The sequence below is a fragment of the Larimichthys crocea genome, chromosome IX (assembly GCF_000972845.2).
Source record: "Larimichthys crocea isolate SSNF chromosome IX, L_crocea_2.0, whole genome shotgun sequence".
Lineage (NCBI taxonomy): Eukaryota > Metazoa > Chordata > Actinopteri > Sciaenidae > Larimichthys > Larimichthys crocea.
Genome location: NC_040019.1, coordinates 4,347,832 through 4,372,607, shown reverse-complemented (window position 1 = coordinate 4,372,607; position 24,776 = coordinate 4,347,832). Strand labels below are relative to the sequence as shown.

General features: G+C 41.0%; 1 long non-coding RNA gene across 1 annotated transcript; it reads right to left on the bottom strand.

Annotated features, from left to right (window-relative positions):
- Positions 1–1,649: 1,649 nt before the first annotated feature.
- Positions 1,650–24,760, bottom strand: LOC113746444 (uncharacterized). Its single transcript, XR_003462880.1, has 3 exons — positions 24,678–24,760; positions 24,445–24,546; positions 1,650–2,584 (listed from the first exon to the last, which is right to left on the bottom strand). It is a non-coding gene; the product is annotated as an uncharacterized LOC113746444 (long non-coding RNA).
- Between the last annotated feature and the right edge of the window lie 16 nt (positions 24,761–24,776).

The window sequence follows — 24,776 nt, the reverse complement described above, 5'->3', positions numbered from 1 at the left end:
GGATGGGCTGTATGTGGAGTTTTCCTAAAATCAATGACCATGTCCTTAGTTTTTAGGACATTTAACTTGAGGTAATGGCTGTCACACCACTCCACAAAGTCTGCCATAAGGCAGTGTTTGGTGACGAGATGCACTCATATGATCATACACACACGGTGCACACGTAACTACCAACAACAACATGCTGAAGAACAATGTGCTTCATGAGCAGTAAAACTATTGGCGACCAATGCATGGAAAATAGAAATGATGTGATTTAAATAATGAAACTAATAAAATAAAATATACTTGAGGAGGAATATACTTGAATAAAATGTACATAATGGCCATAAAGCCAGACTGGAGAAGCAGGTTTGAAGCTGAATCCTTGCTGCTATGAGATCAAGGGAAAGTGTTTAGGAAAGGAAATAGGAGGTCATATTTTGACTATTCGATCACAGGGCTTTTGTCGGTTTTATATAAATAAATGATTCCAGACATTCGGACTGAAAGCAAAAAGCAATGAAAGCTGTAAGTATACTACCTATTATTAGCCCACACGTGTTTACCAGCACAATGATTGTCGAAATAACAATAAATAATACATATAAATGTCCCACTTTCATCGTTGAGACCTCCTGATGTCAAAACGAAACAAAAACCTCAGCATTGCTTTGAGAGGGTCATCAAGGTTGTTATTGTGAGTGGATTTCTGTGTATTGTAACACAGTGTAAATAGAATTCACAGTATCTTATTGTTCATCTAACAGTAAATTAATGTTCAAATTACAAAATTTGGTTACAGTGTATCTTTATCTCTCTGCTCCGGACTTATCAGGACTGTACCAGCCACACATACATTGTCCTCCTCAAGCTTCCGTCCATTAAACAACATCCTGAAAGCAACGCCTACCTCTGGATCCATTTTGTGAGGTGCTGAATACAGGCCAGATCCTCCACAAAGGTAGGGCCCAAACTGAACCAGAGGTTTTGAGTGTGCCTGACTCTGGCCCCGTCGCCCCCATACATTATTACTGACACTGCTCAGTAAATTCAGTATTAATACAACAACCGTTGTTTTTTTTCCTTCCTTCTTTACTTCCTTCGTTACTTCCTTCCCTCCTTCCTTTCATCATTTTTTTTCCTTCCTTCCCTCCTTCCTTTTGTCGTTTCTTTCCTTCCTTCCTTTCTTCCCTTGTCGTTTTTTTCCTTCCTTCCTTTTATAGCTCCTTGCTTCCTTTCTTCCTTTGTCGTTTTTTTCCTTCCTTTCTTTCTTCCCTCGTATTTAAATAAATAAAGAAGATAACAGCATTATTACTGTCATTATCTCTACATTCAGTTCAATAAGGCATTTCAATAAAATGACAAAAAAAAAGGATGTGAGCATCAGTCACCTTCCATTTTGGTTAAAGCAGGCATTTATTGAAGTCTCATTGATCCACAAATACCTGACAAGCTGAAGAACCAAAGTCTGTTAAAGTATCTGTTGAAGTGAGTGAGACGACAAAGTTTCTAGCTATAAATGATTTCTGTAGCTTCACAATCGCAGTTTACAAATTTATTTTTAGACGAATTTTCCTCTCCCTCTCCACTCTAGCAATGACATCACACACTCTAGCTCTCGAAAATCCTCGCAATACACACCCATTCATTTTTTGTTTGCCGAAACTCTTAGAGCGGAAGAAGCGCAGTGGATAACATATAGTGTGCGCTTTCAGGCACACTCAATAAGAGCAAAGGGGAGTGCTTTTTAGTGTATTTTAGCATTGACATTTCTGGCCAAGCAGCACTCTTGACCTGGGTTATATCTGAGGAGTTAGTCTTCTTAGAGAGCTTGGGCTGGGTCAGACCTGCTGCTACTATGACCTTTAAAGTCCATTGAGACAAAGTATGTGATCCTGGGCTATAAAAAAACAGAATCTTGACATTACTTGATATATTTAAAATCACACACTCAAACTTTCCTGCAGCTGTTTTGACAATATGAGGTAATGATGACTTTTTGCTTTCAGGTCATAAGGTCGACTTCTGTGGGTACCGATTACTTCATGTTTTTACACTCTGAATCAGGTTCACCTATTATAGGAGAGTGTAGTTTGTAGATACCAAATGCTTCCCCTCTGTAGCCAGACATCCTGTCCTCTAACAGGACAGGATGTGGACGGTGACACAGAATAACTAAGAACAGGTTTGAACCTTACTTTGCAGCTAACCTGTATTTAAAAACAAACTTGGTAGGTGAAGTAAAGAGCAGTGATAAATTCACATCAGGCTCTAGGTCTTCCTCCGTCGTCCAGAAACTCCCAACATCCATGGCATAGACTGCTGATCAGGATGGTGGTCATAAATCTGCCAACACAAACTGTCTCACGAGGCACACTGCAAACAAAGGACTTCCCTTTTCTGCTGCTGCTGGTGTTTTTCCTTCCTCTCCTCCAGCATGTCATTGTGGCGTCGTGTCCTTCCTGGCGTGGACGGGGTCAGATTGTGTTCCTTATGTTCCAGGATCAGAGTTCTTCCTCGAGGTCCTCAGGGTGGGGAAAAGATGCAGCAAGGGAACCGTGACAACTGATGAAGCCCAGACTCCCTCCGCGGGCCAAGATAACTGTGAGAGAATGAGAGGGATTTAAGCTTTTCTTTGATAATGTTGTGAAAAAAGTGCAAGAAAATCTTGAAAGTAGCCCAGCACCCGCTCTATTGTCCCTGCTTGAAACAGTTTCCTGTGTTATCTGTTAGCATCTGCACAAGCACTTCAGAGAACACTCAGATTTCTTGTTGTTTCCCAAGAAATTCACTGAGGACAAACTTTGAACAGTTTAGGTCAGGTCATAAGAGCACAGCAAAGCTTTGAGTTAAATGCTAACATCAGCATACTTACATATTCCCAACGACAACACCAACTAGCAACCTCCACATCTAAAAAAAAATGTAGGCAAAGTGTCAAAAACTGTGGTTCTTTGAATGTCCACCATGGATTGCCTGTCACATGTTTCACATCACAGACAGCACACACTTCTATGGATAATACTAACATGCTGATGTTTAGCAGGTATAACGTTTGGCAAAGGTTGGCAAACTAACATTTTCTAATGAGCACTAATCTCATTAGTTTAGTAGGTATTTGGCCATAAACCAAAGTATTGGACAAATTAAAACTCAACCTGGTGGCCCTGGAAGAAAAGTTACGGGATTGCCTGAATTATATAATTAATCCTGAGCGGGACATAAATGTCAACCTTATGGAGTACAGTCACCTTGAATAAGTAAGCTCATCCTCTGGGCAGCATGAATGTCTTTACCAAAGATCATCCAATAGTTGTTGAGATATGTTCACCTTACGTTGATGCAGAGGGTTTCCAATAATTGTTGAGATATTCCAGTAAGAACCAAAGTTTTGGATTGACTGATTGACCGCCATTGCCATTTCTAGAATCATGCCACTCTAGCATGGCCAAAAAGCAAAAGCTGATTTATAACCTGACTTTTAGTCTCTACTAAGAGCTTCAAAGATGCAAAAACCTGCACTTCCCATGATGCAACCAGGTAGCTAGTTATGCTGCATTCGATTGCAAGTTGGAGGTCGATATTTCCAATGTTTTTTCCAATCAGTCCACCTCCATGGCTGTGAAGAAAAGTCAACACAGTAGGGTCAAAAACTGCAGTTTCTCAAACGGCCAATTGAGGTTGGCTGCAAAACAAGTTAATCCCCATGAATGCCCAACTACACTGTACTGAGGGTGATTTTTTTTATATGACGCACCCATTCAAATGATATTAAAGCTTAAAGCTATGCATAATAAGAGAGTGGCTGCTTTGATTGGCAGGTGGATGCCATCACAGGCAGCTTGTTTGAGTAACCAGACCTCATTCAGTCTGCCTCAGGTCCACCGACACTCCATGTCTTCGCCAATTAGTGCGGAGCCAACAGGACCGCCAAGATGGCCAGAGCTGCCACGCTTCACAACAGCTCTTCAGAAACCTATTGATATGACATCCATGTTTTATACTGTCTCTGGTCCAAGTGCATCTGCCTAGGAAAACATGAAGGCCTGCAGCAAATTGAGGTTTGTATGGCAAGTGTCTGAACTGCAAAAGCATCTTCTAGAGATGTAGGCTAGTACATACTCACGAAGACATTATGCAAGTACAAATCAACTGAATAACAATGGAAATGGCAAGTTGTTACAGAAACACTACACTGAACTTCCACCACATCACACCATCCGACCTCACCTGATTGACAAACACCTATGTAACCCCATTTTCAGGATTTCTCCAAGTCTAGCCAAGATATTCAAATGATGAGTGATTGTCATAGACTTTAGAGAACTCCTCCAGGCACAGAGTTTTCTCTACAGAGCCAGACTAGTAAACCGACTCTGACATGTCTTCTCTTTAGGGAGCCATGTGAATTAAGGCAACTGAAAGTTAATTGTGAAACTGACTTGCAACGTTACACAGAAAGACAGGGCTTCATTAGTTGCAAATGTGTTCTATTAGTTTTGTTGTTTTTAAAATATGCGTGTTATGCAACAGGCTTTTCCACCCTCCAGCTCCTGGACTTAAGAAGTCTGGACATCTTCTCAATGGTCATCAAGTGGGAAAGAATAACTTTGCCTGCAGAGTAAAAATGTCTTTTCACTGTGGATGTTGGAGAATGATTTGAAAAGTCTGACAGAGCAAAATATTTTGCTTGTCTTCAGATCTTGGTGCCCGACCAAAGCACTAAGACCCTTTCTCCACTTTTATTCCCACTAATTTCTCCAGCTCTGTTTCATTCAGTGGTTAAAGAATGGGAGAGGGCACTTGTGAAGGCTTCAGAGCCTTGAGGGGGGAAAACAGAATGAACAGGTCAAGCTCTAATCTCACTATAAAGAGAGGGCACTGCCACCACACACTGACCCCCACTCCCCTTCTGTTCACCTCATCTAACCCTTGCCTTGACCCCCCCCCACCCTGTGGCAGCTCAGTCTGGATGGCCACTTAAACAATCAAACCAGGGCCAACGCACATTCCTGTGAAATCAGCAATGAGGGAACCAGCAGGGAGAAGATTAGGAGAAGATCAGAGAATTAACTGGGAGGACAGAGAGATATATATAGAAAGATAAATCATGTGGTCAATTCTACATGTTAAAAACTGAACAGACATTTTGTGCAGTGGAGTTACTCCTTCGCATCTAAATTGTTTCACCCCTTATCGCCACCAGGAGGGGCTCACAGCTTTTGTCTGACAGCTGGTTTTCCCCTTACAGTCCTAACTTGATGTCTTTTGGGAAGTGCAGAACACACAAATAACTGAATTACAGTAACTACAAAAGCTTACACCACTGTGGTAATGGAAACTACAAGAGAACAAAAAGATAGACACAACCTTCGGGCTACCAGGGATGCTGAATTATGGACATTGGTCACTTAGAAAAACATTTATTACTTCATTTCATGACAAAATTAGGCTGTGGTCTATTTTTCTGTCAGCACCCCTCCCCTCTGTTTTCCTGTCTTTCTCATTGTTGGTTTTCCCTCCAAAATACGTCAGATCATGCTGCATTTCATGCGTTATACGCTCGTGGAGCAAGTATTGAGATCATTTACTTTAATACATGTATTGAAATCACACTAACTGCAATAAAATGTTACTTAAGTAAAAAGCTAAATGCACAAAAAGTGTGTCTGACTAGTTTTATATGACATCATTAGATTATTATGACTCATGCATTAATGTTACTGCTTGTTGAGGTGGAGCTCATTTTAACCACTTTGGAGAGGATTGCAACTAATAATTATTTTCAGTATGGATGCATCTGCTGATTATTTTCTCCAGAGCCCAAAGCAACACCTTTACAATGTTTGTTTTGTCGAACGAAGGACATCACATTATTTTAAAATATATTAAAACAATGTAAGTAATAAAAAAAAGGAATTTTGAGAAACTGGAACCTTAAACTACATTTAACTGAAAAATCAACTAAACATTTTAGTTGTTGGGTAGTTTAATTTACAAAAAAAAACATATTTTTTATGTCTTCATATGTTCTGACTTAATTTATAAAGTAACTAGTAACTAAATCTGTCAGATAAGCAAAACATGCAGAAGAGCAAAGTAGCATGAGAAGAAAACACTCAATGGAAGTACATATACGCCACTACATATCAGAGAGAAATATTGCACCATTCACTCCACTACATTTACTGAATAGATGTATTCACTGCTTTCTTCTTAGATTAAGATTTTACAAACATATGATAAGCTTATAAAATACCAAACATTGTGGAAGATTAATCCTCTGGTTTTCATCTTGTGACCCATAACAAAAAAGAGATTTCCTCTCTAAACTTTATTTATATGACTGAAGCACAAAGAGTACGATCACCCGTGAGAAATACTAACACACCATCTATTTCAGTGGCTTCAGTGAAACTGGATCAGATTTTCTGCCTCTGTGTTTTACAGAGTTTCTTAATAAGGAGTAAAGTAAACTAATGCGTACTATAGTTGCTGTTAGTTAATGTTAGCTCAGTTTGAAAGCCGGGCAACTAAAGAGAGACATATTTCCCTCCGGAGTTGGTAGAGCACCAAACAGACCTAAAAAGAAAGTAAATATTGGACTTCATATTCATTGGGACGGAGGCACGAATACTAAATGAATGTTATTGTTTCTCTGCTTCAATCAGTTGTTGGAGGTTCAAAATCTCATGTGATGTGTTTTATGTGAAGCCAGGATGAGTGAACAGTCACGTTACCTATTTTCATAAAAACGTTTTCACACAGTTCTTGCATGTCGTCTGAAATGGATGCCAGTCACTGAGGGGTCTTGTTTTGCTTACCAATGGATCTTAACCACGGGGTAGACAAGTTAACCCATCTAAAATATGGCACAAATCACCCAAAACACTGGAAGACATCATTCTTCAGGCCCCGAGAATTCAAACCAACTGTGTGTGTGTGTGTGTGTGTTCTGTCCTCAGTGTTTTTATATCGCATGTAGACAGAGTGGATAGCGGAGATGAATCTGTGGTGGCCCAGGAGAGCGAATGAGTCCATCAAATACACCAAGACACCGCTCAAAGAGGAAGGAAGAGTCCATTTGACACAGATAACCTGAAACACCTGCTCCCAGGTCTGTACTTCTGTAATGTACCAGCTTGGAAAGTAATTCAAAAACAGTATGTTCAAAGGTATGTGAGTCCAGATTGCTGCAGTCTGCTCTCTGCAGGACTGAATTGTGGTTTCTGCTGGCTGCCAAAGAAACGTCAAGGCAATGTCCGTCCTCCAAGTGGTTTCCTGCAACACCCTGCAGAAAGCTCAATGTCCCCCCAAAAAAAGATATCCCAGCATGCAACAAGACAATACAGAGCAACAAAGGGCTGACTGGAGCTCTACTTGAAGACTAAGAGAGAGAGAGAATGCTTTTCTATAATACAATACTTGCCGTCATCCGACAAACATGCTGTCCCTATTGTGTCAGGAGCCCCTGTAGTCTGCCATGTAAACATCCCGTCTGAGCCCCATCATGACTATATTCAGACCCTGAGCAGGAAGTGATTTCATATCCAACATCCGCCTCAGTTTTCCTCTCTCAAGTGGTGAACGCTCCTGGCAACCAAAGGGAGTGATGGCGAGAGTGTAAAGAGCATGGTTTAGGTTGGACTTGAATGGTACAGTACTCAGTATTTATTCATATTCTTTATATCCTGTACTTTAATTTATAGCTGAAAGGTATGTATATGATATATTTCTGTGTCTCAGGCTGTTTGCTTCTTGGCCATATCAACTTAAACGGAGATGAAATGTTAGATGTTCACAACTTGTTTCCACTGCCCTCAAGTGGCCAATAAACCATATCACTTTTAAAACAGGGCTGCTAGAATTGTTCTCTACCGCTCTATTAGAACAATCACCGAAAAGTTGCACTCCATGGTTCACCATTGAGCAAAAGGATTTCCTCAAGCTTAACTAAAAATATCAACTTTTGTCTATTTGCCCAGATAGTTTACTGAAATAACACAGATAAGCACAAAACCAGATTTGCCGGTAAGGATCACATTGTGGGATCCAGCCCAAGGACTAACTAGTTTACAGCGTCAAACTAGAATATTTTACTCCATTAAAAATAAATCTTCCTTTAAAAACAATAACATTTATTGGCATGCAGATGGCAGACCGAATAGTATGAGGTAAAACCTTTTAGAGAGATAAACAAAAAAACGGACTGATTCTGATTTTAACTTGCAGATGAAAAATAAACATTTTTGTATTTCTCAGCTGATTATAAAAATATGAGCCTTTACCGTTTACAAGCATTACTTGTGATTTTTTTTTAGTAGATCTTAGTTTAGTTTAGTTATTGTATCAAAATACATATAAACCAATTTTAAAACAATAGAAAATTGTTTGAATTTTGGTGGTAAGTTTGAGCTTTTTACAGATTACAGTGGGAGTACATTTGTGTTAAACAATTGCGTAGATATAGGTCATTTTGCGATGTAGCACATCCAGTTTCAAAGTGTAATAATATATTTAATATAGACAGCCGTACATGTGTATTTGTTATGATTATATTACTTATGATCAAAAACTGGCAGGTCAAGACACCTTTGCTAACAGCCAAACATCAAGCAAGGGCAACAACATAAGACATAGCATCCAGTGCAACTTCTGTTTTTCAGCCTTTTATTTGACATCGCTCGTTCAATCTGTATTTTACTTTTACTTTTTGCTCTAAACTCACAGTCCAGGCAGTCAGGCTAACAAACTGAGCTGACATTAGCTAACGGCAGCTATAGTTTGCAGAAGTTTACATTTTCTCCATGAAATATGATCCAGTTTGTTTTCCGGTTTCACCATCAGTGAAACAGCTGGTAGTATGATTAATTAAGTAAGGATATGAAATATCTACAAGCAAATATTAGTGGATCTCCTGAATTTCACTTTCATGAAAATATCCAAGAACATTTCATCCATAACTCTTTTAAGTACATTTACTGGGGGGAAAAAAAGAATATGAATAAATTCAAACACAAGGCAGTAACCATGGTTATGTAATGTCTAAATGAGAAATAATGAAGCATTAAATAGAGTTATGTAAATTTAGTTGGTAGTCGGCCCAAAACGTCTTTCTTGAGTTCAAACATTTGCTTTTGCGTCAAAGTCTAATTTATTGTTTTTCGCAGTTATACAACGTTATAAATGATCTAAATGTCTCTTGGCTTTACAGTCATTTTATCCACCATGGACCTGTCTTGTTGGCAAAACACATTCAACTCCACTGATTACAGCAGAACAAGTATGAAGTTGAGCCAAGAACCTACAGGGAGCGAAAGACCGACATGTTTGTCTGACAGCTGTAAAACCTTCTGAGGAGCTGCAGTATATGTTTCAAGCTGGGCCAAAGCCAAAAAAAATTATATTGTATGGTTTTAAAACATCCTGTGAAACAGGAATGAGAGGTAGAAATTGGAATGAAATAAGGGTTTGACTGATTTAAGGGACAGTTTAGTCAAATTTCTTAGTATAACACATTAGGGACATAATGTGTCTGTGGAAGAAATGTTATTTCCACATGAGAAGCCAAGCTCCAAATTGGTGTGAGTTAATCAATCCAGTACGTCTGCAAAAGCACTGAAGCTGAACAATACTATTATTTATTTATATATATTTTAAATGACTGATAAGATGACAAATTAGATTTAAAATTCTCGAGCTGTAACAAAAATTATGAGCGAAGTCAGTACAAGCACAGAAAGCGTGATTAATAGCTAGTTTTCTGGCTACGGGGCAAAGAAATATAATAGAGTTTATAAAGGTGTTTGATTTCTTTGAATGGCTCTAGCCTGCGAGGAGCCTTAAGGCCACATTAACCGAAGGCGAACAAAGACTGCCAAGTGTTTCAAGGTGACAGCTGAGACAAAAAAAAAGGCTGTTTTTTTACGAGTAGAAACGGTGAAAGGACAGGAACAGTCAAACACACCTGTGGTGACCTTCAAAGTGGCCCTTTCAGTCTTGTTTGCTCGGGTGTGTGTATGCAAGTGAGCTCTGGTCTAGAAGCTAAATAAACACACACTGAAATGTGGTCGCAGATTCTTCAAACAGGTGTCCCCGGGGTCAAACAGAGAGCTGACTCTGCTGTTAAAAAGTAGCCACAAAAATGAGCAAATAAACTCACAATTCAGCTGAACCAAGTGATCAGAATGCATGAATTTATCTTTACGAGTGCCTTCTTTGAATGTCACTGAACTAAAGCTGAACTACTACCAGGTCAGACGCAACTTTCTACCATCTGTGAATCCCTGCTGTGAGAGCTTGGGAACAACCTGCCGCAGACAGAGAAGACAGAGAAGTGAAGTATGAAATGAGGAAACCCAAAATAAATGAAAGGAGGAAGCAACAGCAGGTGGGGCCGAGAAACAAACAAACGCAGGGGGCTTGTATTACACCCACCTGTTCACCAGCTACTGACAGGAAAGACCAGAGTTTGACAACTCTGCTCAAGAAATGGCAACATGTATCACCACCACGACATTCAGACTTGTAGGTTTTGAGTGCAATGTGTCCATTCGTGTTCCCAACATATTTAATCTTAATTTGTCTAGTGCTTCAAAACTAACGACATTCCAATCAGCCTCAGAAGTACTTCCTGTGTTTAGAGCTAATTGCCAACATGAAACCGAATTTTAGCATTGTCATTGAGAGCATGTTGACATTAGGTTCAAGGTTCAAGGTTCAAGGGGGGGTTTTAATGTCGTTTCAACCATATGCACAGTACACAGTGAAACGAAACCAAGGACTATGGTGCTACATATAACATAGAATAGTGCAATAAAGTGCACACACATTACAAAAAAAACAAGAAGGGCTATATACAGTACATATATATACAGTATGGCTGTATGAATATACTGTATACGGTATGATATTGATAGATAGGGTGGCAGCAGAAGGTAAACAAGGTGCAATGTGCATAGATAAGTACAACCTCACATTGTACACATTGTGTCACAGTATGGCTGTTGTGGACTTACCGAAAAAATGACCACAACATTTTACAACTTTTTCTTCTTCTTCGCCTGATTGCAAAGCGGAGCATTAGTGCCATTGTTTGGCTGCCAAAATATAAATATAAGACATATGTACAACTCATATTTGTACATTGTGATATTCACCGCAACTGCTTCAGCTTCAGCTTTCTTAGCCTCCATATTTACAACCCTAGCAGTGCCTCCCTTTTTCACTACATCTTGACCATTAGTTCAGTTCAGTTCATAGGGAAATATAAAGTTCTGAGGAGCTTTTTAATTATTCAGATTTTTACTTGACCAAACAGTGACTTTTAAGTTTAATGCATGTTCATGCACGAGCAACATGCATGTGCTTATGCATGCACCCCAGGCGTTTTCATCAGGATGGGGGACAATTATTTCGATGCTTAGTCCCCATCTGAACTTAGATTTAAACACCATGAACATAGGTTTTTCATTGCGCTTTACAAAGTGTGGGATAAGCCTCCTGGAGCTCTTTAGAGAAGACCAACTTTCTCTGACAGCTGATTGTTCTTTCAGGAAAAGTCAGCATGGTTTGTCTGTGCTGGGGCTACTGTAGCAACTGTAGCAACACAGTGACATAACATGGTGGTCTCTGTAGAAAAGGACCCTGCTACATCGATCAGTAATTCATAAGAACTACTTCTGGGTCTGACTGGTGTCTCCTCCTCCAGCATACTTTCAGATGCAGATGAAAAGAAAAAAGTACTCTCAGCACACACAGTTCATTAGTCTCCCATTAAAAGCTGTGAAGTGACACTGAGGGATTTGATAGACAGTACCAAAGGCTCAGCTGTGAGATTAGAGTTAATTGCTTTAAGTGTCCTGACGAAGACGGAGAACAAGAGGTCGCTAAAGCCATCTGCAACCTTTCTACCTCACAACTCTGGGAATCCTTTTCATTTACTCTCCCTCCTTTGCTCTTTGACCCTGCCCTTACACACAGGAACACACACACACACACACAAGTGGAGATAATAAATGCTGTTACAGAGAGAAGGAGTCACACTCACAGAGTGCTGATTGAACTGGAAAAGTGACTCGGTGCAGACAGCCAATGGACCAAGCTGCTGATAAGACCTGTTAGTGAGGCTGGTGATCAATGGTTAAATACCATCTGTGATGTCATGGATGTTTGTGCTGCTGTTTAAACTCACCACCCCCCTCACTGCTATCATTAACTGCCACCCACACCACAAGTCCACATGGATTCAGACAAAATGAAGACTTCAGTGTCTTTGTCTTTCTTTTTTTTAGCATAGAAAGAGGTATAACAAGCAACATAGGTCGTCAGCTGGGATCAAACTGGCAACATTGTTGAGGCCGTCATGGTTTGTGCCGTAACCATTATTAAAAGATGGTTTAAAAGTCAACAGAAACTCGAAGCACAGAACACAACATGTTAACTGTGAAACCACAGCCTCTACCTAATCTCAAAGTGGCAGCGATTCGGCTTTACAGGCTTTTTATTTGAGAGAGACACCCGAGGAGTTACGAAGATGACACGCAGCAAAGGGCCACAGGTTGGAGTCGCACCTCGGGCCACTGCACTCCAATAAAAGTGGCAACGATTAATTAATACAATGTGTCAAATGACAGTGTGAAACCAACGTGACAGTATGTGGAATTAGTGATAAACCTACATGTAATGATCACTGCAGCTGAATCCACTCTACCTGCTCAGACACAGTTAGTGACTCGCTGGTGAATATATTTTTGCCTTAGAAGTTGGTGAGGACCAAAAACAGAGCTAAAAAAAAGTGATTATTGGATTTACAATAGCCACATTGCCAGAAAAATAAAAACAAATAAGTGCTACACTTTCTGTGTACGTGCTAAATACGCTGTTTGCTGTATGTATTTGCCATGCACCCTGACCACCTACCTACAGTACAACTGGTGTGAACATAGGTCTGACAGCAATTATGTTTCCTTCCAAAGCGTAATTGGTAGTAAAGATTAGGAGCATATAAATGTATTTTCTAGTAACCCTAACCCCTAACCCTAACATGCTAAATAAGGGAATCATTATAAGGCTGGAAAGCAACAGAAACAGACTTTTATGGATTAGTATGGAGAGTATGGAAACAGCTGAGCGGCAGCTCTGTGACGGCGACATCCGAAATGTTAGGCCCCTTTGTGCCCGGTAGCCTCACATGGCGCCTTTTCATGTAAGAGCCGCTTCATTTCTCAACCTGATAAATCCCTGAGCACAGACTGACAGGCTCTCTGGGAAGACAGATGGGCCTGCAGAGACTTGTTAAAAGGGGGGAACCTCGCTGCGCTCCTTTGGCCAGGAGCAGGAGGGGGGGAGCTGCTCTGGAGGTCATCGTCCCACACATGAGCTGCCTTTAAATCTTGCCACCGGTCAAAAAGTGCAACGCGCATTCATATAGTTTCTGAGAGGGAAACCTGAACTCATATTAATGTGTGGCCATTGGGCACACATGATTGAACTGAGGGGGTTTTCCCCTGTATGGGATGTCAGCACTTCATTATGTTTTTCATTTAGGGTTTTTCTGCTTGGGATATGTGTTTTTCAGTGTATACATTACATGCTGGGAAGTGGTGCAGATGGTGCCAATGACAGAGACCCAAGAGGATGATTAAGAGGTGGAGAGACAGAAACGCGTATATCTGCATCCGTGGAGCAGGAAACACAGTCATCTGGATTGTTTCGCGTCCTTGAATGCAACTTAATCCCGACCCAGTGTGGTCGAGGAAGAATCGGATTTATTTTTGTTCAGTCATTTTCAAAAATAAACTGCCGGCAGAGTTGACCAGCATGTCCGTGTACCTCCGGCTGTGATTTTTAGACAGAGCGTCGTACATATCATCTCTCTTTCACGTTTTGTGAGGCCTCTGTGTTACACGGCACATACACAATCCAATGTGCAAATGTTTCCCCCCTGCAGAAATCACAACAGAAGGTATCTATTTAACACATTTGCACTGTTAGTAGAACAGCTACACAGCACCAGGCAATATTACAGCCCAAACAGACCACCCTGTGCCTATCAGCTCATCTACATCATAGCTTTCTAATTCCACCGCTGCTGCCGCACAGCGTGGTTTTGTACTGCTTTTATCCCCGTCTCAGTCCGCCCTTCCCTCCTGTTCATCTCTTCATCTATCAGCCCAGCGCTGTGACTCACATATTATTGTAGCGTTAACGCAGGGAAGCACCCGTCTACCGGAAGATCTGCTTCTGGAGATTGAGGCAGTAACTAAACGACGCTTCCTGTCTCCCACCCCTTATTCCCCTTCTAATGTTGCCTACAGAACCATTACATCAACATTAAAGGCCTCATGCTAAAGCCTTGATAAATGATTTCTATCCATACAAGCTGTAGATTAGAGCAGTATGCTTATATAACCAACACTGAAAAACAATCGTGTCGTTCATGCTGTGGCAAATTTATTATACATTCAACCATCTGTACCTGTAGAGTGGCTCTAAATGGAACTAATACTGATATTTTCCATTACGGTAACTGCCAAAGTTTGTGTATGTTACTAAAAAAAAAAAGTGATTTGCATGATGAACATTTGTCACCTTCAAATGAATCGTGACAAAATAAACAGTCGAGGGGAAAGTACAGATTTTGTAGACAGCAAACCTGACTTGCACACCAGACATTTTGCTTACAGCCATTGCCCACCACTGTCCCTGCAGCAGAATGCCATATGAAATAGAGGTCGTGGGTCACAGCAGGTTTGCATTGAATCAAGCACAAAATACACCCTGATGTATACTCCACTTCTCACCACCAATACATCTACATTTACGTCAAGGGATCGAGGAGAAGTTCAAGTTTAGGCCTAACAGGGTGGATAATCACAACCAGGCTAGTTTAGGCCGAAGGAATGAGTGAAGGCTCAGGCGGTGACGATCAAAGAAGGGGGGAACAATCGGAAGATGTTTGCTTGCTTGATGTTTGAATGTCAGGGTTAACCCCTAACTGATGTGCGTGGATAAAAAAGGATGGGGCAAGCAAATCTGCCCGATTTTCTTTTAGCGTTCATCAGGGTGGGGCCTGTGAGCGGGAGGCGCGGGTGAACAAGTCTGCAGGATTGAGATAAATTCAGAGGGGAGTCGATAGGAAGTGGTCTCACATCACTTCCTCTCTTTGTTTTAAGCCACTATTTTCAAGGCTTGGAATGTAGTTCCTGTCAAGAGGTGAAGGAATTCAAAACAAGTTCATTAACCTCTGCGTAGGGGTGCGGCGAGGTGGGAAAGGACACTGGGTGTGTTGTTGTGTTTATGAATGAATGAGAGTTTGTGGAGAAAGGCATCAACAAGAATGCATGTGTTTTCACTAACTCTGTGGGCATTTTAGGTACATTTTCTTGAGTCGGACTGAAGTAATACAATCACGTGCAACTGGCTCCTAAACAACTGTGTGTTGTATGTCCTGTATGCGTCCCAGGGTCTGTGGGAGAATGAGAAAAGTCGCACCACACCCTCCTCACATCCTGTGGCTGTGGCAGTCCTGTCCTTGTGTGTCTCAGGCCGGGGTCCAGAGACATACCAAAGCCCTGCAGTCCCAGCGCACTGACATAAACACTGACCCTTAAAAGGAAGTCTGCATGTATCTGTGCGTGAACTTCATATGTAACATGTACAAGTCGTGTATTTGTTCCCATCAAACTACACATGGCTCAGTATGTTTCCACAGCTCCAAACTCCTGGCCAGTCCATTGTGTTGCATCGGTGAAGACAGGATGTCAGTCATACCGTGCTCACCAACAAACAGCATGTCTACAGGCTTTTATTAGTAAGTGGGTATATCTCTCCAGGGGCATCTCAACGATGCCCAGTTCTTGTGCGCACAGACATCCGGAAATCCACCACTTTTCTCCAGCAAAGACCTCAGTCCCACTAATGACTCTCTAGGAAACTACAGTCAGCAGCAGAGGGATTTGAAGTGGAACACAGCAAACTTTTTTTTTTTCTCCAAATCAAGTCTGACGACCTCTCAGAAATGTGCCCATAAACCTTTTGGGCTTTTGGGCAACTTTTTTGGGCTGAGTATTCTCAGGTTGTTTCATCTGAACAATTTTCCATACTTTTTACAGCCCTGAAGATGTAAAAAAAAACAACAGTATTTTACCAAAAACAAGCAGAAAAGTCCAACAAAGGTCCAAGAATAAAGATTATTTCTTGTTTACTAACCCATATACCTCATATGTATTTATCTTCAGACCACTGGTGTAAATCTACACCCGTCCTATCCATGTATATGTATCCCTAAAGAAGTACTTTGATATTTTGGGATATCCGCTCTCTTGCCAAGAGTTAGATGAGAAGATCACTATCACTCTCATATCTGTGCGCTTATTAAGAAGCTAAATCCCAGTAAGCTTTTGTAGTTTTTGCATGGGTTAAACATCATGAAAGATATATCGTGTTAATTAGTGCGCTTTAAAAGGTACATTTGTTACTTTTGGACGGAGACAGGCTCTCATCGAACCCTCAGCAAAAAGGGGGGACCAAATGAAAGAAAGAATAAACACAGGTACGCTGTGTACCACTTCATGCGGCTGCTTTTAGTCTGACAGCATTTGATTCATCAAGGGTTTGTACTAGAATCAGACACAGGAACCGACTTTCAACCTAACAATTGTTTTACTGATGGTTTGTTTGCCTCGCATACGAGCTCAGCCAGCCTTCCCTTGTTTTTATCGCCCTCCATTTATTTCTTTAATGCCATGCTGTTGTTACTTTTCTTCCATGCCTGTCTCCTCAGTGCCATCAGTACTGTTAAACTGCAGACAGCTTGTTGACTGGGCAATGCCAGTCGCACTTTGTGGGCACATTAAGGCCCCACTGCTAATGTCTTTGACATAGTTATGAGAGTGCCTTGCCTCATAAAGCCTGTGTGCGGCAGCGTGCAGTAGCTATAAATTCCCCCATCAGAGAGAGACGCCCATTTGTCAGGCTTGTTTATTGAAGCATTTTGGTGCTGTGCATGCTGGGATCATCGAAGGTTGAGAGGTCATGATTTCTATTTTCATGCTCTCTCATTAGAATGATTGACACCGCTAAGAGGTAAGCAAAAAAACCCAAAAAAACATGGGTATAGTTGTTGAGTGTTTCCAGTTTGCCGAGATATTGTATCTGATGTCCCTTGTGTTACCCCTCAGTTCAACAGACGCATTCATAGAAATGCCGAACAAACTGTCAGTTTTGATTTGCTCTGATTTGTTCTCCATAGCTGCAGTGAATAATCGCATTTATACTAAATGGTTGTCGAGGACAGTGAAGCTTTGGATCTCGTGTAAAACCAGAGACACACAGGAGATCAAATAACTGTAATGTTGAGACTGCTGTGCAAGGTTCCCGCGGTTCAGCTGTGGTTTGACATAAATCTCCTCCAGAGTCTCCGTCTGATATACCATAACTGCTTCTTGGCCATCTGTGCTTACTTAGTGAGCTAGATACCTTTTTAATGAACCCATCATTAAGACTATAGGAGAATGTAACGGCAATCGCCTGGTATTCCCCCTCTGTGGTCCACGGATGACTCCCCTACATACAACAACTCAAACAGTACTGTATTTCATTAAAGAGCTGCACTGCAAGACGGTGCTGCTTTAAGGGACACGCTAAGGGAATAAAAAAAATAAAAAAAATAAATTCACCACATCAGTAAGAATCAAGTTATAACCTGAGGGAAAGAGCAGGGTGGGGTCTCATATAGCTGGATATCTATAAAACTGTCATCAGCACAGGGAGACATGCTGCTCCTCTATCAGCAGTTCACTATTTACTTACACTCCTGCATGTTCTATTAAATCTTCTGTCTTTTCTCTCAAACTACATGAACGTGCAACAACGCTCTATGAATTTTAATAATATTTGTTTGGTTCTGAAAGTCGCAGATGAAACAATGTGTAATAAGAGACACTTCAATGAAGGAACTCACAAGTAGTTCTGTGAGGCTTGTATTTAGACACAACAGGGTTTTGAGCTAAATACTTTGCTTTGTTGACCACCTCTGGGTACCATAAATGGCTCTATCCAATTTCATGGCAATCCATCCACCATATTATGAGATATGCCAGTCTGGACCAAAGTTGGAGACGGACCGACATAGTCATCTCTAGACTTTTGCAGTTATAAAGGTTATATGTGAAGCCACGTGTCATCCTGAGCTCTTGGGAAATGTCGATGGGCATTTCTCACTATTTTCTGACATCTGACCATCCAGTGTACAGGATTTGTGGCACCTTCCCCTTCCAAGGATGTTGGCGAACCGACGGTGGGCGTGAAACTAAAAAGTTATCTTAATTATCAGTTTTATTACAAGTTGGTAAGATGTTGAGTCTTGCTTGTGTTGGGTGGTCTTGGTCCTAATGGCCCGGTACTTGCTCTCTCCCAAAGGAAAGCTCTGGGACAGATGGCTGCCTGACTGAACAGAAAGCTCCCCGCCGTCTGCTCCCACCCTGATGTCACTCAGCCCCTTTTGATGTACATATCCCTCCATTCAGAAACATGGACAAGATACTTGTGGCTGTCATCAGAGCTGCTCCGGTCTGGGATGCATCAACAATCTATAAAATTGACTGGTTTCAGCTGCTGCAGTAAGAAAAACACTCATGATGAGCCTTTTAGTTGAAGCATTTGCAGCAACAAAGACCATGCAGGACAGACAAATTCACAGATCAGTTTTGAAGTAAAGGTCACAGATGAAAGGATGGATCATTGGTTAAAAGGGTCATATGGGGATCTATGGGTTTGATCCTCTCCCATTGTGGTTCATGTACTCAGAGAGAAGAGCAGAAGAAAACTGAATTGGAAGTAGCTGAGAGAATTAATTCAATCAGAATGGGGTAATATACCCAAAATTAATTAATTACTTTAATTTTAGGAAATGAGCGGTTAAAAATTGATGATTCTTGAGCAAGCATATCATTCCAACAATTGCTTTGTAGATGTAGTATACTGACAGAACCGCTCTTAATAATGTAGGACAAGGTTTGACAGTCTTAATTTATATTTCCTGGCAGGTCTACCTTATTAAAAAGGAAATTCTGGAGAGTTAGATGAACATTAACATGAACATCTTTCTAACATATTTCTACAATGCTGCACATTTATAATTAGCCAGGAGAAACACCAAAAAGCTCCTACATACATTCTAGCTCTGGTGGTGACAATGCTAAATTGCCACACATTGACTTTACAGCTCTGAAATTTGACATTCATTGTCCCCAGAGGATGAATTATGACTTTTCATCAAGCAGCATCCTCAGGTTAAGGTTTCACTTTCTTCTGATCAAGTACTTGCAATGCTGACAATATTCTGACCAGCCTCAGCTGTACTGTGAGTCTGGACACTATGCCAATCTGTGACATTTTGTGCGATTCATGGCCCCTAGATGATGAACCTTCATGAATCTGGTGATCCCCTGCTGCTTTATCCAACGCCACCAACAGGACAAAGTTTATTCTTATCCAGTAAAATATCTCCGCATCTACTACAGTACATGAATTGGGACAAAATATGGCCCCACATTCATGGTTCCAAGATGATGTACCCCAATGACTTTGACAATTTTCTGACATTTCCTCTAGAGTGACCTACAGCTTCATCTACCAGCACAGCACTTTTATATCAAACATATCTGATAAGATGTTAGCAGAATTATTATTTATGAAACGTACATTTGTTTCATGTATTTCTAACCATCCTTGAAATAAAAAATAAAAAAAACGTTCTCATGCCAACATGACTTCCCTGCTTTGTCTATTTTTGTAACGCTTGGATAATAATCCACAGAGGAGATCTAGGGAAACCCTCATGGAAACAATACACAGAACAATAAAATGTCAAACCCTCCTGCTGACAAGCAATCACAAAAGTTGGCGGCAACAACACTATGTCGAATTTTACAGCCAAGAAAAGATAATATTACTCTGCGTGCAACAGCGCTCCTTTCTGTGACACCCAAGCATCTAGGCAGTGCATATTTGTGTTGGAACAGAACGTTAAATCATTCTGAGACGGGCTGGAGAAAATATTTTAGGATTAGCATGGCAGCGTGATGAGTGTCCACACTTAACACTCATGCAGCCTCAAAGAACAAATCTTGGAAAGACGGTGGTTCACGGTCGACACGGCCACTGTTCCGAACATTATCCTCAGAGCGGGAGATTTTGATTACTATGGTAAATAAGCCAATCAGACTCACATGTGTTTCTGAGATGTAGAGTTTGGTGGAATGTGTATAAACTCCCTAATCTCTCCACACTGTTGATGACAGACTGACAAGGAGAGCTGGCAGCAGGAGGACAGAAATACTAAATGAAGGCCATTTTACAGCAGGGACATTACAACACGCATACTAAATATGTACATGAGACCAAATCAGTCAAGGGTATTCTTTGGTTTGGTTGGGTCTTTTAAGAATTCTACAGCATCGGTTTTGAGTTATATATTTTGAAACTCCTGAAGTAGAGTACACGCAGTGCCAGGACCACCAGCACAAAGTCTTTGGGTGAGTGCATACCACAGCTTTGTTTAATGCTGCAGGGGGAGTGACGGTATTGGTGGCAGGCCTTGGACATCAGGATGTCCTGTTTGGCTGCTCAGCATGAAAATCCTACAGAGCAGAGACACACACTGCACCTCTAGTCAGCCTGGGTCACTTGTGAATCAGCAGTGTTGATCAAATCTGACACAATTTGGCATTTGAGAATTTATTGAGACACAGTCTTACTTAATATGAATTCCAAAAATGAAAAAAATGTTAAATGCAGGAATGTTGCAGCGCAACTGCAGAGAGTCTCCATATCGTCATACCCATCTCAGGAAACACAAATCACACAACATTAACTCTGGCGTCACTTCTCTAGACAGCGATGCACATTATAACCATATTAAAGTATCACATCTCTAAAAGCTGCAGTTATGTAAAACACTGTTCATTCTGCAAACCCCCATTAGTGGTGCTGACTACATCTTGACCGTAAATGCTGATCCCAGACTTGAAAGAAATCCTTTAAAGTGGAATTGAAACTTAAAATTGTCATGGCTTTTTTTTTTTTTTTTTGTGGAAGAAAAGATGAACTGCAATGATACTGCAGCTATTTGGCATTTCTTTGCATTTTTAAACGTTTCTGGACATATTTGTGGAACCAGTGGGTAAGCTTTGAGCCTCTGGGTGGCCGTTTTCAATGACAACGGTTGAGTGAAAGCTTAAAGTTGCCTGGAGACATCATGTCAACTTCTGTGTGTAGCCTGAAAAAGCTGATACACTGAGTTTGTTTCCCTTTTTTTTCAAGAAGTCCCTGTCCTTTCACAACAATCAAGGTTTGGGATGACCCAACATAGTTGTCTTTCATGAGTCTGGGTGTGGTGATGGCATACTATCAGACTCAAACAACGAGAAATGGCATTGTTGCTTACTGGCAGGGGTGCCATTTATACAGTTTTTAACTGTTATGACATTTAATACTGATGCTTCTGTAGCATAAACAGACATATAAATGTGGCTGGATTCCCCTTGAAATGAATGGAACAAGGTGGTGGATGCACTAACATTTTTATCCTCAGAGGGCGCCAGAAACGACACAAAATAAAGCTATTTGTAGCCGCTGTTAATATTCTAATATTATATATAATATAATAAAACACAGAAGATATACAGTACAGCATCTACTGATTTCTTAGCAAAGCTGAATATCAATTTTGTTTCTGTTATGCACCATACATATTACTTGTTTTGTAATGTTGTTATATTGCAGCTTTACTATTGTTACCTCTCTGTCTGCGTTGTATATAAAGTATGACACTTGTACATGTCAGTCCATCGTGGCTGAGGTTTCTCCCTTTCTCTTTCTTTAAGAGGAGCTGAAGCAATGTTCTGAGGATCATATGCGAGGTTTCATATGTTGTACAGATTTGTGAGGCCCTCTTTGGGAAATGTTTTGATTTATTGTGTTGGATTTTATAAATAAAATGTTCTAGACGTAACCTGACTTATTCGTTATACAGAGGGAAGACAAATAAAAACTAGAATAAATAAATGAGGGAAAACATGCAAAATGAATGCAGGTGCTTCCTCTAACTCAGATCAGGGGAGTTCACAGAGTGTTTTGATGAGCAGGACAATGACGTGAATCATATTGATGGCCTTAACAGTCACCAGATCTCAGACCAGTTGATCACCTATTGAAGACTTCCAACCACCATCTGAACACTGAACAAGTAAGGAACAGTGTTCAACTCGACGATTAGTTGGACTTGTTGGATCTTTGTCAAGGAGCAGTGATGGCACCTGTCGGTATGCTCAACATCTAACCTAGAAATGTATTGTTGATCTCTGCGAGCTGAAGCGACCGATGAAAAATATCACAAATTCACGCAAAAACACGGAGAAGCGAGCAACAAGAGCACTCCTTCAAGTACACAATAACTATCATAATATGCATTATGTCCTCTATCTTCATTACTATCCTCTTGTCATAAAGCTTTACTGGATTTCTTGTAAAGGTTTGGATTGAAGTTTTATGTGCATTCATCCAGACGTACAATATCTAGACAATACTGACCTAAAATCTATGTTACGAAGTATTGCGTGTACTCAAAATTTGTACTTTTTGAGAGTTGTTGTTGGGCACAGCTGCCCTCTCGCTCATGCCCCATCCAGGGTCACTGCTACTGGCCTTTAGCAAAAATCTGTCAGGCCCTCTTTGACGCATATCCGTTTCCTGTCAAAGTGAGATTTTTATTGTTCCAAGGGAGCAGGCTCCAGAATCTCGTTCTCCCAGCCTTTTCCTGTTTCCTCTCAAAGAGGAAGTGCTGCTTTGCTTCATTTTTTTCCCCCCCCCCCCCTCCCTTCCCTCCCTCCCCTACCTTCCCTCCCACATCTTCTCTGGGACAAATCTGGAACATTGGACTGCGAAACTTTTGCTTGTGTCGGGGCCAAGTCTTGATTTCAAAGAATGAAAAGAGTTCCTTTAAAAAAGAGATACACTTCCACTTTAACAAAAACGAGCCCACACACTGATTTTGCATCCTATATTCTAATGTGCCCCCTCTGAACGATCAGCCTTGATGGTGTGTGTGTGTGTGTGTGTGTGTGTGTGTGTTGGTTGGTGTGTGGTCACCTGCGACCCTAAAGTGAAGCGTTCCCATGGTGCCTCAGCACGTAGCCTCTTTTGTTATCGCAGAGAAAATAGTTCTTTGTATGCAGGGAGTGTCGGATCATACATTTAGCCGGTGAAGGCTCTTAAATGAACACTGACAGCACGCCACACGCTAAATAATCTTTAGCAGTATCACTTGCATTAATAAGAGTAAACAATTATGATTGTATATTGAGTCGTTTATCATCATAAATTTAAGCACAGGAGTCTGTTTGAGTGTCGTTATAGTTCATGCCCCCTGAAGCCCAGCCACCCAACCATAAACACACACACACACACACACACACACACACAGAAAAACCTGTTTGTGTGTGTGCGTGCATGCATGTTTAATCATGTGAGCATGCGGTCTTGTTCTGCACACACACTTAGAATGACAAACGAGTTCTAGTTGTCACACTGATCTTATTCATGCATGTCTTCGAGGCAGAGGAGGAGCAGCTTGTCTGTCTTTAATACACTGTCAGCCGTCACTACCGACAACTTTCGAAAGGCTCACACACGAGAGACCCCATCTGAACCCGCGCGAGACCCTCATCCGAAACAAACTCCAGACCTCTCACAAGGCCGTTGAACAAAATCAGATTTCTTCAGGTCATTTTGGATCATAAACTAAAAAAAAAAAGCTCAAAAAGTGAATAAAGTGATCACAAGTGTTTCAGGGTTGTTTTGTTCACTAAAATGTTCAAAGTCTTCAACAGGGCCAAAAGCATTTCAGTGAAGCAAACACATTTCAAATGTAAGGTTTGAAGTTAATTTGTGAATTTGGAAAGAATTGTTGAAACAGCTGTCGAGGAAACAGCCTCACCACAAGGTTCATTTAGCAACTGTTGTGCTCTGTTTGTGAGCACCAGAACAATACCGAATGTGAGATTCTTGTGAGATTGTTTTCCTGAAAAAATCAGGAATACATTTTTAAAAAAAGCTTCAACGTGGCTTTTTTTTGTCCAGGTATTACACATGAAAAATACTCTTCCTGGCTAACTCTGGTGCATTTAAGGGGATGTTTATTAATTAAAGCATCAAAAATGAAATATATATAGCGACTGAAATGATGTGAATGTCTTCCTACTGAGCTGCACAGGAGCACACAAGCAAAAGGAGGAAGAAGAACTTCTTATCGTGCGACAGTTTGGCCATAACAAGCTGCAATTTGCCAGATTTGATCTGGCAGTAAACATGAGTCTATATGAACTCCCATCGTGCCATCAGCTGAAATATGTGCTGTTATATTAACCCTCGGTTTAAGGTTCAGTAAATACAAATAACCTCCCAGTGTTGGTGATTCCTGTGTTTTCCTGAGGACTGCAAAGGCGAGCAGAAGGCCCTGAGGTGAGAAGGCTGAAGTTCTCTTTGCCCCCTTCAAGATGTCTGTGGGGCACAATGGGTGGGGAGGGGGGGGACAGAAAAAAAAATGCTTCAAAATCAGATTCGCAAAGCGGTTTGAGCAGGATGGAGAGTGTTTGTGCAGGAGAGGGGTTTTATCAGCGGCAAACACTCACAGGAATTCCGGTTTGGGATTGTCCATCCAATTCCTGCGTTCCACAGGAAGCCCTGCATAAAAAGCAACTGAAAGACGCCCGAGGACATTTCATTTGTTC